At 43.2% G+C, this 18,448-nt stretch overlaps 1 protein-coding gene across 2 annotated transcripts in view; it reads right to left on the bottom strand.

The window, feature by feature from the left end:
* The window catches only part of LOC309565864 (uncharacterized protein), a 39,112-nt gene extending 23,305 nt beyond the window's left edge, over positions 1-15,807 (bottom strand). Inside the window, exon 1 of one of the 2 annotated variants that reach the window (XM_082270877.1) lies at positions 15,725-15,807. The gene's annotated coding sequence lies outside the window, so the exon portion shown is untranslated. Of the gene's footprint in view, positions 1-3,494; positions 3,552-15,724 lie in introns of those variants that run through there. The other variant, XM_082270878.1, reaches the window with a different exon arrangement.
* Between the last annotated feature and the right edge of the window lie 2,641 nt (positions 15,808-18,448).

The following is an 18,448-nucleotide window of genomic DNA, read 5'->3' as shown; positions in this document are numbered from 1 at the left end:
CATTTATTATTGGCCATGCACTGATGTAGCTCGTTCCACTAAAGCACTCTGTGTTATGTAGCCATGAAGGTGCCTAACGTCACTTGATTGCACAAGCACAAGGTTGTAGAGCAGTGTTTCTCAACCAGGATCCTTTGGAACTCTAGGGTTTTTCCTGTGGTTGTTTGGATACCTTGAACAGTATGCAACAGTGAATTGATTTCCCACCTATCCTAACATTCAATGCAAGGGAGCAATTTTCCACTAATCAACAATGTTATGGGCCATACACACTATAAGATTTTCTGAAGACTTTTTCCTTTAGACTTACCAAAACCATATAATATGAGGTCAAACCTAAACACTTTCAATTTGTATGCAATCTGGCAGGCCCTTGCATTACATAGAAAAGGTAAATCTGAAGGAAATCTAACCACAAAAGTTGGATAGTGTGTATCCAGCTTTAGGGGTCACTTCTACACTGATCACTAATGTTAGAGGACACCAACATGTTTACTGTCTAGGTTTCTTTTCTGCAGTTGTTATTTACTTTAAGAATATTATAGAAATATAAGAATATTTTTTAGGGGTTAATCACAAAATTGTCTGCCCTGGATGTCAAATATGCTAAATACACCACATTACCCAATCTTCCATTTAAACCTTTCTTCCATTTATTGATTATGTTAACGTACCATGAGCTGAAGGTATTATTCATTTTAACAAGGGTCCCACGAAAACCTGAACATTTTTTAAGTGTTCCTCAAGGGTAAAAAGTTCAAGAAAGGCTATTCTAGAGCCATATATGTACTGTATGTCTTTTAGGATCTATGTACACAGGCTTTTGTTATAGGCTATAGACCATGGTTCTATATATTCTTAATGTGTAGTACATAGGATTTAAAACAATCCCTTAATGGTCTCTGCAACAGCAGGCAGTATGCCGTAATTCATCCTCAACGTTCTCAGCAGAAGAACTGAAGTCATCCAATGGGGTTGATTTACTAAAGGAAGCTAGTCTGTGCACTGCAAGTGCAATTGCTCTAGATCTGAGGGGAACATGCAAGGAAAATTAAAAAAAACTGAATTTTTGTTTGTATATGATTGGATGATAGAAACCAGCACACCTTTGCCTCATTTCACAGTTTCCCTCTTAAGATTTAGAGCAACCGCACTTACAGTGCACAGTATATCTGCCTTTAGTAAATCAACCTCCATGTGCTCTTGTAGCTGTTCAGCTCACACTGCTCCCCTCCCCCAGAGTGACTTGACAGCACTGGGCACAGGTGAGCTGAGCTGCTGAGAGAAGCAATTGAAATACTTTAGAAATCCTGCTGTAAACTTTGATTAAAAAAAAAAAAAAACATCATTAATTTGCCTACCTACAAATGTCCCTAGGCCATTTTCACACAGACACCTCTGTGAATCGGAATCTGCTTGCTCAGGTCCATGTCCGCTCCACTATGGAGAGAGTGGACATGGACACAGTTCCGCTCTCCTCTATGGGATAATTGGATGGAAATGGACTGCCTGTCCATTTCCATCCGATGTCATTCGATCCTCCAGACAGATGGGTAACAGGACCACTATTCCTCTGTTTTTGGCGGACAGGATTGGATCGGATGGTGGCGGGATGTGCGCTGACATCTGAAGCTCCATAGAAGAGACTGGAGGGTCGATCAGGTCCGCCTGAAAAACTGACATGCAGACCTGATCGGATCGCCCGAGTTAAAGGGGCCTTTTACTATGCAAGCTCAAATAGAGCTTTGAGCCTTGCATGCGCTATATGTCATATTCAGTGCACAACTGTGGGGTGGCTTTAAAGTTCTAAATGGGTTGACATTCATTCCCACTGTGCAAGAATCCACAACTGGCACAGTTTTTCTAGTATATAATTACAGGTTTTATAAAACATTTAAGATACATTTATAATAAAATTCAGAAGGCTGAAAAAATTCACATAGACATGTATTTAACCACTTCTCGACCACCCGCCGCAGTTATACTGTGGCAGGGTGGCCCTCCTGGGCAAACTGATATAGGTCTACATCGGTCAGCGGGGGAAGCTACAGGGCAAGCTTGCAGCGGGGGAAGCCGATGCACGGGTCAGGCGGCTCCAATTGCCGCCTGACTCCCGCAATCGCTCCCCGCTGAGAAAGAAGGACGGTTGGCTGTTGTAAACACAGCAGACCGTTCTCCCTGAAATGATCACAGAGCTCATTTGATGCTTCTATATAGGATCACATGTCTCTATGGTCATTTCACAAGCCACGCCCCCCACAGTTAGAATCACTCCCCTAGGCTCACATTTAACCCATTGATCACCCATAGGGTTAACCCCTTCCCTGCCAGTGTCTTTATTTCAGTAACAGTGCATATTTTTAGCATTGATTACTGTAGTAATGTCACTGGTACCCCCAAAAGTGTAAAAAATGTCAGTTAGGGGTCCGATCTGTCCGCCGCAATGTCGCAGTCCCACAAAACAATCACAGATCACCGCTATTACTAGTAAGAAAAAAAAACTATAAAAATGACATAAATCTTTCCCATAGATAGTAGACGCGATAACTTTTGCGCAAACCAATCAAAATACGCTTATTGCGATTTTTTTTTACCAAAAATATGTAGCAGAAGACAAATTGGCCTAAAATGTTAAAACATTTTGATTGTTACATTTTTGTTTTGAGAATGTCATATAGCAGAATGTGAAAAATATTGTTTTTTTTTTTTTTTCAAAATTGTCGCTTTTTTTTTGTTTATAGCGCAAAAAATAAAAATCGCACAGGTGATCAAATACCACCAAAAGAAAGCTCTATTTGTGGGGAAAAAGGACATCAATTTTATTTGGGTACAGCATCGCACAACCGCGCAATTGTCCGTTAAAGTAACGCAGTACCGAATCGCAAAATAGGGCCTGGTCGTTTAGGGGGCAAATCCTTCCGGTCTTAAAGTGGTTAAAATATTTTTAACAAGATTGTAAATTGACTTTCATTGTATTTTTTTTTTTTTTCCTAGTGTGTTGAAATTGCCACTTGTAGTCACCATCAGAAGCCCAATAACATGGTGACAGCACAGGAGAAAAACTGGTCCACAGGGACCAGAGAGTTGTCACCCTAAAACAGGAAATACTGTAACTCCGGTCTATAAATGTGATAGTTATTTTGCTATTATATAATTACAGGGTTTTTAAAACATTAAAATTACAATGTACACTGTCAACATACATATTTATTTATATATATTGCATCAACATACATATTTATATATATTTATTTATATATATTGCATCAACATACATATTTATATATATAACTTTTTAACAAGACTGTAAATTTATTTTAATTGTATTTGTTTCCATTTCTCCAGTGTAAACTTACTACAAAAAAACACGGATTTTGGTTTTTCTAAGGGCCCAGGAGTATTTTTTCAAAAGTCGCAGAATCATTCATTCATCTCATATTTCTGTGCATCTCCTTTTCCCTGTGCAGTTTAAATTAAATATAATAAAAACATACCGATCGCACTTTTCCAGAGACTGGCAGTCTTTGTGATTCGTAGTGTGTTGTGCTTGCTCTGTAGAACACTCTGCAGACTGGCTAATTACGTTAGTAAAATGAACTATAGCCAACCATTGTCAACAGAAAAAAAACCTGCAAGTCCAATTAAACTGCTAGCAACTATCAATCCACCCTTAGCAAACACACACGGTACAACAAAGTCAACTGTGAAATGGTAGTTACATTATGGAGAGGAATGCCAAGACTCGCTCTCAAGCGTGAAAAGTTTTTAGGCTTATTTAAATATCTACTTTTCCTGATTGTGGATTTTTTGTTAAATACAGCTTGGTTATTAAAATAATAAAATTGTAATTTAACTGTTTTGATTTAATTAGGAACTCCAAACGGCTGTAACAAAACACTAATTAATGTGGTGATTTTTATTAAAAGAAAATAAATGTGTTTTTAAATACAACAAACATAAGGACCTTAATATTTCTTGATGTTAGCCTTTATTGCATTTCAACACCACTGGGAGAAGTCATATCTACTAGACTGCAGGGTGTAGGTGAAGTGGATTTATACTCCTTAATATTTAAGGGGGAAGGGATAACCCCCAGAAGTGATAGGACTTTTAAGGCATCCACTAGTTAACCTTATAAAGAAATGTACAATCCTTAATTGTGTAAATACATACAAAATGTATTATGATAACATATTAAAAATTCTCAATACATAAAAACCATCACATAGATGAGTGAGCACAACAGTGCTGAGCAACATTCTCCTGAACCAGAAGAACCCATAAGTGGATTGACATGTAGCAGGGTCTGTGTCTAAAGACCATCAAGATGGCCGACCTCCTATGGCTGGGTCAGAAGGGTTCTAATGTACAAGTTTGCCAATGGATCGCTACACGTTTTGCTATGCAGCTTCTTCAGGAGGTCCTATTGGTGTTATAATGGTGGGCGAAGGGTACCCAATATTCTCTTGGATAGAGGCTATGGAGTAATAGTGGTAGTAGAATTGTTCCAACTGGAACTAACCAATGTAGGTATATATCCTTCCTGTAAAGGAGCCACAGCTTGTGTGGATGCCGATACAATCAAGGTGGGATAGCCCCTCCGGCAGGGAAACAGTGGAGATAACACCAATAGGATCCCCTGAAGAAGCTGCATAGCGAAACGCGTAGCAATCCATTGGCAAACTTGTACATTAGAACCCTTCTGACCCGGGCATAGGAGGTCTGCCATCTTGATGGTCTTCAGACACAGACCCTGCTACATGTCAGGCCACTTATGGGTTCTTCTGGTTCAGGAGCATGTTGCTCAGCACTGTTGTGCCCACCAGTGGCGGAGCTAGACTTTTAAAACAGGGGTGGCAAAGGGGTGACAAGGTATTATTTTGGAGGTGGAGGTGGAGGCAGGATGGACGTAGGTAGGCGGTCTATATAGGGCAGGTGGTTAGGCAGGCAGTACAGGGTGGGGGCAGGATGGATTTAGGGTTCTAGTATAGAGCTGGGTAGGTAGGCAGTACAGGGTCAGGTTAGGATGGACTTGCGTAAGGAGGCATTCATTCTGGGTGGATGAAGTATGGGGTGGGGGCAGGATAGAGTTGAGTAGGCGGGCAGTATAGAGTGGGGGCACTATGGAGATGGGTGAGAGGTCTATATAGGGCAGTTGGATAGGCAGGCAGTACAGGTTTGGTGCAGGATGAATTTAGGCTGGCAGCAGAGAGCTGGGTAGGCAGGCAGTAGGTAGGGTCAGGGTAAGATGGAGTTTGGTTGGAGGCAGTATGAAGTGGGGGCAGGGTGGAGTTTAGTAAACAGGCATTCCTAGTGAATGCAGTCGAGTAGGCAGGCAATAAGGATGGAGTTGGGTAGGCAGGAATTATGGGAATTTGGCAGAATGGAGCTGGGTGAGCAGTATATATAAGGCAGCTGGAGTTGAGTGACAGTGACAATCAGACTTACTACTCTTCACCACCGCCGCTCAGGTCACGTGTCACGTCACTCCGAGTCCCACTTCCTCTCCAGGGCACGCTGAGGCTCCTCTCCTCCACGGGCTGCAGCTCCGCCCCTCCTGACTGACATCAGAAGCAGGGAATCCCCGCCCCGCCCCCTACAGCTGTCGGCAGGGCAGCAGAAGACAGAGAGAGGAGGGAGCCAGAGCCGGCGGGCGGACCAAGTTTGTGATTTGGCGGCGATCAGCACTGCACGAAAGCAAACAGATATTGTGTGTGGAATTTGGAATTGCAGACGCCCATGAGCGGAGTGGCAACAGGGGTGGTAAGGATTTTGTCTGGGGTGGCAATATGTGATGGTTTTTATGTATTGAGAATTTTTAATATGTTATCATAATACATTTACACAATTAAGGATTGTACATTTCTTTATGAGATTAAATAGTGGATGCCTTAAAAGTCCTATTACTTCTGGGAGTTATCCCTTCCCCTTTTTTTTGTCATTTCTTCATATACAGTATATAATGGATGTGGCGCCACTATATTTAGTATCATGTCTCAATTTTTGCATACTCCTTAATATTTACCTTTGCTTTAATGGTCTGATGCCCACGAGCTCCCTCGCCAGCAGTGGCATCGTCTCCCTGACTTCTTCTTGATGCCCGTCTTCAGCCATCTTAATTGGCCAGTGCCATGGCATCACAAGCTCCCTCGCCAGCAGTGGCATCATCTCCCTGACTTCTTCTGGATGCCCGTCTTCAGCCATCTTAATTGGCCAGTGCTGGATGGCATCACTTCTGCACATGTGCAGCTCAGTGCACATTCTGCAGAAGACTATGCAGAGGCATTTTTGTAATATCAGACTTAAAGGGATTATAAAGGAATAAGGTTTTTTTTTTTTTTTACCCTAATGCATTCTATGAATTAGGATAAAAAAACCTTCTGTGTGGAGCAGCCCCCCTCAGCGTGCGTAATACTTACCTGAGCCCATCTCTATCCAGCAATCTTGCAGGAGTGTCTTATCTGCCCGGGACTCCCATCCTCAATGGCTAAGACAGAAACGTGACGTGATTGGCTCCCGCTGCTGTCACTCAAAGTCAGTCAGCCATTTAGGAGAGAGGGGGCAGGGCCAGGCCGCAGCTCCCTGTCTGAATGGACCGAGATGTGACTCGGCTTGGGTGCCCCCATAGCAAGCTGCTTGCTGTGGGGGCACTCAATAGGAGGGAGGGGCCAGGAGCGCAGAAGAGGAGCCCGAGAAGAGGAGGATCAGGGCCACTTTGTGCAAAACCACTGCAAAGGGGAGGTAGGTATAACATGTTAGTTATTTAAAAAAAAAAAAAAAAACGAGACTTTACGGTCACTGTAAGAGCTGGTTCACACTACCACTACCAGAAAGTCGCCCCGTGACTTGAAGAGACTTGGAAGAGACTTGGAAGAGACTTGGAAGAGACTTGTGCACTACTTTGAAGAGACAGGCGACTTTGTCTGTGGGGAATGCCTGGCTAATCTCTTTCTTCTTCCTGGAAAGTCTGATAACAAGTCGTGTCAATTAAGATAAGGAGGCAACTCCCATTGAAGTATATGGGACAGTCGGATCACAGGTCGCCTCAAAGTAGTACAGGACCCTTTTCTGAAGTCGGAGCAACTTCAGTAGTGCCAATTAAGACGGCACTGATTGATTAACATTGCTTTTGTTATGTCAAGCTACCTGGGGCAACACAAGTTGCCTCACAAGTCGCGGTAGTGTGAATGGGCTCTTAAGCCAATGGGCAGCAGCCGCTGATCACTGTATTCTGAAATCCTGCAGTCCTGCTGTCAAAATACAATGGCACAGTGGGAATGATTCACCTTGCTTGTGTGGATTTAGGAATCCATTTATCTTTTTTTTTTTTCAATCAGCCTGCTCATCATCTATGCCCAGCCCTAGTTTCTCTTTAAATGTTTCTGATTCGAAAAGTAACAGAAAAATGCTTCTGACCCACCAGGTAACCTAGATCACCTGGTTACCAATCATTAAAGCTTCTACTTTCAACTAATCCCTGTCTGGTAGCCTTGCAGTAACATGACAGGATCAGCAAGGCACAACAAAAGCAGAGCCTGTCTATTTAATGAGCAAACACAGTTGCCTCCAATTGTAAATTTTATAGATGAGTACAAACTATACATATACGGTAGATCTGTATTACATTAACATGGGTTAGTAAATCTCAACTTTTTAAAAATGTATTTTAAATGTCCCCGAGCCACCTTAAAAAAAAAAAAAAAACAGTTCTGGCTATAAAGCTCCGTACATACGATCCAAATGCCTACTGACATCAAGTGGTTAAAAAAAAAAAATGTCCGACATTCGGCCCATGTGTATGCCAGCCGGTCTGACAAAAGCTGGCCATTTGGCCAGCTTCTGTCGGACGTGCATGCTGGAAAATCAACAGCCGACCAGGTCCCGATCAACCCTGTCGGAACACAACAGCTCAGTAGGGGAGATGGCTATACTAAAGTTGGTTTGTTAGTACAGCGGCTCCGACCAGAACTAACAGTTAAACGGGTTAAACAGAAAAAAAAACGAATGATGTGTACCAGGCTTAATTCTCACCTTCTGTCTGGAGCTGTCAACCACAGTACCTCTTTGTCACCATGAAAATTCCTCAATCACAGTTGAATGATGCTCAGTGTCACTCATTGTGGAAGACTAAAGGAAAAACAGTGCAGGGCATCATGGCTCACCCCAAAGAACAGCGCCCTGCATACACAGTGTATTGATGAAAACAGTGGCACCAATGTCATGACATACACTCTCTGCAGCATTCAGGACACCCCACTGAAGAGAGAATGCTGAAGACAAAGAGGACCCAGTATGCGACTAGCCAGAAGGCCTTTAAAAAAAAAAAAAAGTAAAATGAAAATAAAAAAAAACTGAAGTTGGGCATGCAAGAACAAGTGCACTTTAAAACAAAGTACACTTGTCCTTTTTGACTGAACCTTACCCACCTCCCCTTCCACAGATGCATACCTTCCTCAGTCTGATTGCCATGGACTCCAGTAACTGTTTACATCCAGGGCTTACTGTCCTGGCCACACCTGCGAATTACAGCCCAATAGACTTCAATGAGGTTGAGCCTTGAGGCCACAGGTGAAGGGAGATTGCCCAACAGAATTTCATGAGGGCTGCAATACGCAGGTGTAGGCAGGGCAGGGAGACTTGTGGCACTGGATGTAAACAAACACCGAAGCCCATGGCCATTGGATCCAAGTAAGTATGCATCTTTGGAGGGGGAGGATGGGTTAGGTTAGGTCAGGAGTAAGAATTTGTTGACTTTGTCTTAAAGTTCACGTATCATTTAAGACTATCTACATGAAGTGCTACCTGCTCAAGTGCCGCTGAATTTTTGGGTCCTCCCTCTAATGCACAGCCAGGCAACCAAAAATTTCCAGCATCCACACAGTAGACAAGAACGAGTCTAGGGTGGTTGGTTTTGTTTTTGGTTGATTAGGGGGTGAACTTGGATAGGTAGTGGAAGATATGGGATGCCCAGAATTGGAACTTAAATGGAAACTGAGAACTTTGCTAACTTTTTGGCTGCTAAAAGTCCCTATGCTGTCCTCCTGTGGGATAATTTGATCAGCTGAACTGAAAGAAAGGATATTCCAAACACTGAATGCAGATGCTTTCTCTCTCTCTGTAGAAGATGCAGATGCACCTGGCTGCTCCTTAGATTCCCCAAGCAAGAATTGTAGGGTAGTTTACTGGCTTTAAGTGGCTCTAAGTTGTTCCTCAGTAGTAAGCAAGCTGGCTATTTCATCTAGCTGCCTCTATCAGGCTCTGGGGTTTGGTGGTTGAAGCTACTCACTCAGTCCCTTTGGTGAATCCTTATGTTCAAGTGACTGATGTGAACAGGTCCCAATGGCTCCCAGGACAGGTCCCAATGAGGCTTCAGCTGCTCCCAGTCTCTCTGTCTTCTGGCTTCTTTCTTCTGCCCAGGGGCAGAGCCCCTCAGCACAGAGGGGACCCCTTTATTGAAAAAGAAACTGGTACCTAGACTGTGCTCCCACATGGCCAAGCTTTACGGTCTACAGTATCTCTCCACCTTCTGGCACGTCCCCAACCAGGGATTGAAGGAGACTCCATAAATGTTCAGGCCTCATCTTTGCCCCTCCACGCTCTAGAACTAGAAACCTCCAGCAGTTCCAGAAGCCAGGGGGAGGTTCCACACACCCTTGGAGCTCTGTCACCTAACTCTAAACAAATGAACCTGGCTCCTCTGCCTACAGAGGAGCCCAACTAAATTTACCCACACTGTGCACTGAAGGTGCTACATACAATAACTTAATTTCCTTCTTTTTATCATCAAATTATTTGAAAGACTATAGTTTCACTTTATAAAAGTCACTAATCTATTAAAAAAACAAATTCCACCCCCAAAAAAAGTTAGTTTTTGTTATAGTTGGGCAGGGATTCCATGGGGGAGTCAAGCCCATCTCCACCAATATTTTGGATGGGGATACCACAAGGTATGTCGAAATTAAACAGAACATATATGTGCAACTAACTGGAAGTGAGAATGCCTTATATCTTCTACAGTCATTGGGAGTACATTGGGAGTAACGTAAAGCTATTTATACCATAATATCCCTCTCTAGCTGCTGATTCTTCTATTGTGTCGAAAAATGTACTTAATTGCTCTCATTTCTCACAGGTGCTTGATATTCTAGATCAATAGGAGGAAGGAGAAAATCTAGTCTATAAATCATTCTGCCTCCTGGTCTGTGCCGGAGCAGTGAATGAAGTTCACCAAGCATGGCAAGTGATATGACCGAAGGTTAATAACAACCAATTAATGGGAACAGCTGTTACTTTGTGCTAAGCAAGTACGCAGGACCAGGGAACGGCACAGAGTAGAAGAACGTGTACAAAGGCCAGTTTTATCTACAGGACAGATTTTAAGGCATTTAATATGTAAAAATTATAATTTCTTTTACAGTAGCAGTAGAATTGATGACCTTCCCATTTCACTTTCACTGTGGGATAGAGCACAATCTGTCCTGGAGATCAGTCAGAACCCCCATCCACACTTCCATTAGCATTATGGTTGTACCACATAAAATCAATGCATCATTGTCCTTGTTTGTATGTATACTATTTGCTTTTAGCACAAGTACAAAACGGATTGACCCAGGACTGAGGTGACACAGGAATATCAAGTGCAACATAAGTGATAATACATTCTGATTCTGTTTTCAGTAGGGGCCAATGCTTAGGGATGGAGAATGAAAGAAGTCTACTGGCAAGGGGTCCAAAGAAAACCTTTACAAGTTCATTACTAGATAATTAAATTGCCCTTAAGGAAGGTCATACAGAGTCAAATTTATTGAACTATCTGTTAATCGGTGTTCAACTCCAGATCAGTAATACAATTTTTAAAATCTATTGACCAGGCCTATTTACGATAAAAAGGAAAGTTTTCAATTAAAGTGGTTCAAAAGGCAGAAGGTTTTGTATCTTAATGCATGTAGCGCTACCCCCGCAGGAGCCGCTTAAATATAACGGGTCCCACACTCTGCCTTTCAATCCCAGGAACAAGCCCCACCCCACTGGCACACCTGGTCATTTTAGAGTATATGTACCTTTAAGGAACACACCAACACAATGAAACACCAGTTTTACTGTTTACTGGGATGAGAAAGGTAAATCAAACAACTGTATAAAAACAGACAAAATGTTGTGATAACTGTTAGTGCGGCATCACTCCTCCAAGCCCTCAGTAATGAAAAAGGAGCTTAGAAGACTGATACCCAGAAGATAAATGCTTGATTCACAAATAATACATAAAATAAGTGAAAGTAACCGAAATAATCATAAGCTGTAACTGTTATGATCAAAATGTTATCACCACAAACTGTGCTCTGTCTCTACTAAACTCAGACCTAGTGTTATTCTAAATCTGACCGATGAGATTATATCCTACACCAGGGAGCCCCCTTTAATAACTATGGAAAGTGCAGTTTCTACTCTAGCAATGCCTTGTAGATTCTTCACCGGCAGTTGGAGCTCTTTATCACTCTTCTATGTGATATTTGTAATCCAGGTTTAAGGGTGTTTATGCAATCATAACCGCTGTTAGTGTATTCTGGATGTAGGGTTATACTTGCGTTTACAGGTGTTACCAGGAACTCTTGTGTATCGGCAGTGTCCACATGTGACTTTCTCATCCACAGGCAGAGCCTCTCCTTCTGATGCTGCGTCACTGAGGATACTCAGCTCTCACTGTTCCAATCAGTCAGCTCAGCGCCACCCGCTCTCCTCTCAGCTCTCTGGATCCGCCAATTCATTGTGACCTCCGACATTCACTCCGCTGAGGACGGGCTTCACTCGCTCTAGGCTGCACTCCCAGGCCTCCGTCACTGACTGTCCTCCGGCAGCTCTCCCTCTTAGATCCCTCCTCCACGAGTCCCAGAAGCAAGAGAGAGCACGCTGTGAAGCAGACACGTTTATAGGCTCTGCTCTGGTCCTTACCTTCCCCCGTTGCTCCCTGGGAGTGCAGTTTCCTCAGTCATCCAGATAACAGTCTGCTCTCACTACAGAACTATATCTCCCACAATCCTGTTCTTCCACTTTCTGTGAGAGGCTGATCTCTTCTGCAAGCAGTCTTAAAGGTGCACAGAACGCCTGAAGGAGTAGAGGGTAAGTCTGCATTATCAAAGAATGGCAGTCCACTATATGCATGTTATACACTGGGGTAAAAAACCTTCTGCAAGCAGGTCCCCCCCCAGCTCCCCTAAATACTTACCGGAGCCTGATCTCGATCCAGTGATGTGCATGAGAGCATAGGCTCTCTTGGCTCTCTCTCCTCATTGGCTCCTGCTGCTCTCAATCACAGTCAGTGAGGAGGTAGCAGGGGGCGGAGCCAAGCCAGTTTGCATTTAGAATCACTTTAATCCAATAGTGTTCTCCAACGAAAGGTCAGCTACTCTACTAGGTGATGATCCTCTTCCAGGCTGAATGTCACTTGATTTACTGTCAACCTAGGCTGTCATGGACACACTCAGGGCTGCTGTTAGAAATCACGGGGCCCCTTTACAGACTACCTGGCAGGCCCCCCCCCCCCAGAAAATATTAAAGATATATTTAGCTAAAATTACAACAAAATCACTATTAGAAGACACAAATTCAACAAAACTCGAATAATTCCTGCTAAATCTGAAAGAAAAAACTATGTTAATAAATAAAAATGAAGATGAGATGAAAAAAATATACAGTTGGAGCTCTGGAATCAGAGAGACAGAGGGAGAGAAACAAGGTTACAAATAAACTCAGGAGCAGAGGTAACATTAGAGCCAGTGCTGGGAGGGGGGCCCACACAGGGAGGGGGATTAGTGAGGGACAACTGTCTCTTTCTCAGCAGATAAAATCTGATAGCAGGAAGAGGGACAGAGATCAGATTCAGGTGCTGGAGGAAGATTTCTGTATTTGTCTTCCATCACTAATCCCCCTCTCTGTGTGGGCCCCCCTGTGTGCTTGGGCCCCCTACAAGAGGGCTGGTGGTCCCCCCCTATCAGCAGCCCTGGACACACATCAGCATGCCAATCTGCGCTCTCCGAACAGTGTTCACAAATCTTTACAGGCAGGCTGGTGTAATAAGGCACCAGTCAAGAAGAAACTACCTGTGGTGTCATGTGACCAGCCCCATAAAAGCATTTAAAGATGTATACTGTAAATGTAAAAAAAAATATGTAGGTGGAGGCTTCAGGGAGGAAAGAAGGTGGTTGACAATCTCATTACTTGCCAGTGGTTCTTTCTTTAACACAACATAAAATTACAAACCCTTTGGCAGATTAAACAGTAAGCATACTGTATATATTTATATGAACTGTTTGTCAGGTGTTCAACTTTAAACTGGGAGGCCCTGATGTAAAGCTGAACTCCAGGGAATTAATTTTTAAAAGAAAACTACATCACAGTGGTACTTCCCCTGCACTGCAAGGGTTAAATGCTAGTTTTTGCCCAGAGTACCAGTATCAAGGAGTACAAAAATGAGAGCACTCAAACCTCCAGTGCCCAATTTAATTGAAATGGAACACAACTAGGACTCCTGTAGGCCGTCGATAAGTGCAATAGAAGAAAAAAACTGGCATTCAGTTACAGATCCTTCAGCAACAATTTATTACGGCTAAAATACGATCATGCCAAGATGCTAGTAAGTTTGGCTGGTGAGGCCTTAAACATAGCTGTCTGTCAGACCATGTCACAGTTAAATATTCTCAACCCCCTTTCCAACAGAAGGAACTGTAGGGACCAGTGCTATATCATAATTAAACAGGTATAGGCAACATATAATAAAGAAACATATGTCTATACAATGAACAACATCAAAACATCAGTGTGCAGCAATAATTATAACATTGTACTATTATAGTAGGGAAGGCAGCAAATTACATATTTTGATATTATTTCAGATTAAGGCTCACACCCCGGAAGTGATTAAGATCGAGAGACACCCTGAAACGCAATTACACTTCCCCTTCCAGGAGTCTCTGGTGGAAATCATTGCCTCTTTTAGTAGGTAGGTGCAGGGTGGTGCGAAGGCATTAACACACACAGTTCGGGTGCAATGTAAATAACTTGTATGGAAGTAAAGCAAGACAGTTCACAACAAACCTATGTGGCCTGGCTATCTCATGCCCAAGTGGAAAGAAGTCCAGAGAAGTTGCAAACCCTAAGCTTTCCCTCCTCATCTGGAGCCTTTCCCTGCTGCCGGACCGTGTTACCTGTCCGTACACTACCCACTCGCAATTCTGCACCAAAACCTGGGGAGCAGGGACTTTAAATTACTTTGCTGACCCAAGATGGTAGCAAAAGGTCACCTGGATGAAGCGTAGCCAACCGGAACACTGTCTCCAGGAACCAGGAAACCACAGTAAACCAAGTTTCCCCTGACTTCCTCTCCAGGCTGTGATAATGCTCTGGTTGGTGGAGGATGCGGACTGCACATGTCTACATATTAGACAGACATACTCTTTGCTAACCACATAAGGAATAGGAAGTCATATGCCCCCCCCCCAGGGGCGTAACTACAGGGGTTGCAGGGGTTGCAATTGCAACCGGGCCCCATGCTACAAGGGGGCCTGTGCAGCTCCCCTGTACACCTGGATAGGAGGAGTGTTGGGGATAGCATGTAGAAAAATCACTGTCCTCCTGTAGCTGTAGGAGGAATATGGAGGAGATTGGTTCCTCTGTATGCTGCCCCCGATATTCCTCCTATCCAGTTCACTAGTGTCTCTGGGCCCCTGTGTGCTCCCCTGGTCCCCCCCCCTCATTGTGCTCCCTTCCCTCTCCTGCTGGCTGCTGCAGGGGATGTGTCACAATAGAGAACCAGGAAGGGTCAGTAAATATGTAATTTCCCAGCTCCTTTCTTTTCTGAATGGACAGAGTCATAGTCAGTGACATTGTAAAAAATAAAATAAAATGATAAAAAAATAATACAATTAAAATACCAAAAAATAAAAACTACTGACACCAGTGGGTGAACTTCCAGGATCGCAAAGGTCACACTTGCGTCCGGGCCCTGGCATTCCACCACTGTGGGGAGGCCCCAAGATGGCAGGAAGGGAGCCCAGTGCAGAACTTTTGAAAGGGCCCCGCAACGAGAGTAAAGGGCCCCAGGATCAGTGGGAAGAGCCCCAGGCTTGAAGGGAAGGGCCCTGGCCAGGGATTCGGGGGGGGGGGGGGGCTTCATGGTTTCTTGCACTGGGGCCCTGAAGGTTCTAGTTACGCCTCTGCCCCCCCCCCTCCAATGGGCTTCCATGAAACATTGGAGTGCTGTTCAGCTTTAGGGGGTTCATCCCATCACAAGAGTGTTGACCAGGCCTTATCCTTAAGGGTATGATGGTGCAGTCCACATACTGAGAGATCATTCACTCTCTAATACATGCAATGATCTATACCTCCACTTTACATGTATTCAAATGTACATACTGCTTAATTGGGAACCTTTCCCCAGTAACCATAGAAACGTATTCTTTACTTTTGGTATGTGCTCTAAAGCAGTGGTCCTCAACTCCAGTCCTCGGGGCCCACTAACAGGTCAGGTTTTAAGTATTACCTTGGGGAGATGCAGACTAGAGTACTGCAATCACTGAGCAGCAAATTATATCACCTGGGATGAATTTCAGTTATCTTGCAAACCTGGCCTGTTAGTGGGCCCTGAGGACCAGGGTTGAGGACCACTGCTCTAAAGTACAAGAATTAAGGACTTCTTCTTATCCCTACTCCCTTGGCAGGAAGTGCTCACCTCTTCACTCCATTGCTTCAGGTTATGGGTGGGCCCTCAACACCCACATTACTATGAAGGACTGTTGGTTCTGCATTATACACAACATCACAGCTCTGACCATTTGCTGGAGAGAGAAGCTTTGGGGGACCAGTTGTATAGAAACAGGAGCCTGTGAGAGTGAAGCATAAAGTAAGTAAAAAGTTAAGGTAAGCAAAAATTAGCATTTAATGGGGAAAGTCTCACTTCAAGGTTGTTGCTTTTTCATTTCTCTGAAGTTCAGCTTTAAACATTTCAAAGTCAACTTGGCCCCTCCCCTTGCCTCCTGCAGTCTTTTTTATTAATAAATGAGGTCATATTGATTGATCAATAAATTGCTTTTAGAGACAGTGAGGCTAAGTACCACCTCCTATTGGTACCCTATGTTATCATATTAGAGCAGTTTTGTATCGACTGACCCTAAAAAGTATTAAAATCAATAGCACAGAGCTGTGGGTCATTTCCTTATAAATATTAAAATGGATTTAAACCCATATGCTAATATCTTATATTATCTTTAACATCTTGGATAACAGAAAACAGAAAGCCCCAGGAGAGAACTTATCGCGTTTTTGTACAGCGCATATTGAAAAGCGAAAGTGATCTAAAATAGCAAAAATCATACTCACATCTATGAGTTTACTGAGCGCTCAGATCGGGGTCAGACATCCTGTAGTTAGCGATTGCGAAGAATAGGACTGTCTACGCACAGAAAAGGTCGCTCTCTATGATCTTCAGGGCAGTCCAGATGATCCTATGCTAGCAGTCTATGGATCCTGGTGTGGTATGGTGTTTGAACTTTTGGCCCCAAAAGAAATGGCGAGTGTTTTGAGAAGAGGCTCCCTCTATGGAAATGTGTCGGGAGATAGTTGTATCCTAGAGATGAGTGTATATTAAGAATAGAAAAGATTTTAAACAATGTCAACGCATGGCACAAAAATAGCAGCTTCTTCAGGATGGTGTGTAGACACACTGTGCTGAAGAAGGAGCCATGTTGTGCCATGAAACGTGTTGGCAGTATTTTGTACATTTTTCATCCTCAATAAACACTCAGTGCTATGAAGAAACTGTTTCCAGACAAATTTCTAGACATGTGCGATTCGTTTAGTTTTGATTAGTTTTTCGTACGAAAATTTCATTTTCTGGAATTCGGATAAATTTGGAATTCAGAATGGGCAAAGAAATGAATGGCAATGAATCTGAAAAAAGTAATAACGAGAATAATGAATACATTTGTTTCACTCATTTCATTCAGACAATGTCACATGATGCAATAGTAGTTTGGGCCCATGGGGAAATTATTTAACATTTTCAAATTTGTTTGATAATTCGGATTCAGATAAATAGATCCGGATTTCGTTCCATTCGTTAATTCGGATGCACATGATGCCAGTCAATATCAACCAATCAGCTCATGCTATTTCTCTTGATGGGTTTGGAGTAGCATCCAAAAATATTGAATCCTTCCAATTTAAATCCTTCTGATTCAAAAATATATTGAATATATAGCAATCTTCCAGAAAAACTGCAAAAGCTTTTAAATCTACCCGGACTAACGAATATAGGAAACGAATGTTGAAGATATGAAACAAATTCCGAAAACGAATCAGTTCAACTTAAAAACATGACGAAACAAAATTCTTCAATGAATGAATGCATCTGAAACTAAAATGTCCAGCGTGCACGTCTACATTATTCCTTGCCTCTGCTCAAAACACTTCCCATTTGTGGTCAAGATGCTTCACTGTATATTCTTTAAAGGAGACGTTCTGCACTCCTATGACCCATTTTCAGCTGACAGCAGGACGTCACAGAGTCGGTCCAGGCTTGGGAAAGATCATGATCATATGGTTGTGATCCGCCCACATGCCTGGACCGGCACCCCCACCCCCTCGACAGCCCAGCGCTCCAGTGTGCACTGGAGATGCAGAGCAGACAGCAGTGACTGACAGTCACCAGCTCTCTGCCCTGGGAGCTCTGAGAACTGAGTGATTGGCGGTGTTTGCTCGCTCGGTTCTCAGCCTTAGAGCTGGTGGGAGACCGATGCTGCATCCAACTAGGTAAGTATGATTCTAAAATAAAAAAAATTCTCTTACTTCTCTTTTAGCACGCTAATGTAATTTTAAAAGTAATTTCAATCTTTTCTAAATCTGTACCTTTATTTTAAACAATAGCTAGTGTAGCACTGTCCCCGTAGGGCTTGATGTGTGATGACTTCTTGGGTCTCCCTCTGATTACCTACAGACAGTCACTATGGGATTTTTCACATATCCATCCTTACTCCCAGTTGCTTGTTACTCAATGAACAGTCCAGGGGATTTGGTTTTATATTTAAAGTGGAACTTGGATGGGAGAAGAGAATAGTGAGATACTTCAACTTGAACTATTCACTGTAGGACAACTCTCGCTTGGCCCCACCAGGTTATTTGTGGAAGCAAACACACTGCTTTGACCATACTGCCACTTGTATGGAAGAATTAAGTCTTCCTGATCTCTATAGCAGCAGACTTAATGAAACTACATTATTTTCAGGACACTCTCTAGCATCCCCTTGACTGACACCTGTCTACTGACTCCTCTAGCAGAAGGTATGGCCCTCTCAGGACAGGCCCCAAGACACAGATCTGCACTCACTGTAGGCAGAATCAGATCCTTTTCAGTGTCTCCCTTCCTGTTAGCTCTGCAGGACATCTGGGTTCAGCTCCT

The sequence above is a fragment of the Pelophylax lessonae genome (genome assembly GCF_965119305.1).
Source record: "Pelophylax lessonae genome assembly, chromosome: 10".
Classification (NCBI taxonomy): Eukaryota; Metazoa; Chordata; class Amphibia; order Anura; family Ranidae; genus Pelophylax; species Pelophylax lessonae.
This window is presented reverse-complemented; position numbering and strand designations above follow the sequence as displayed.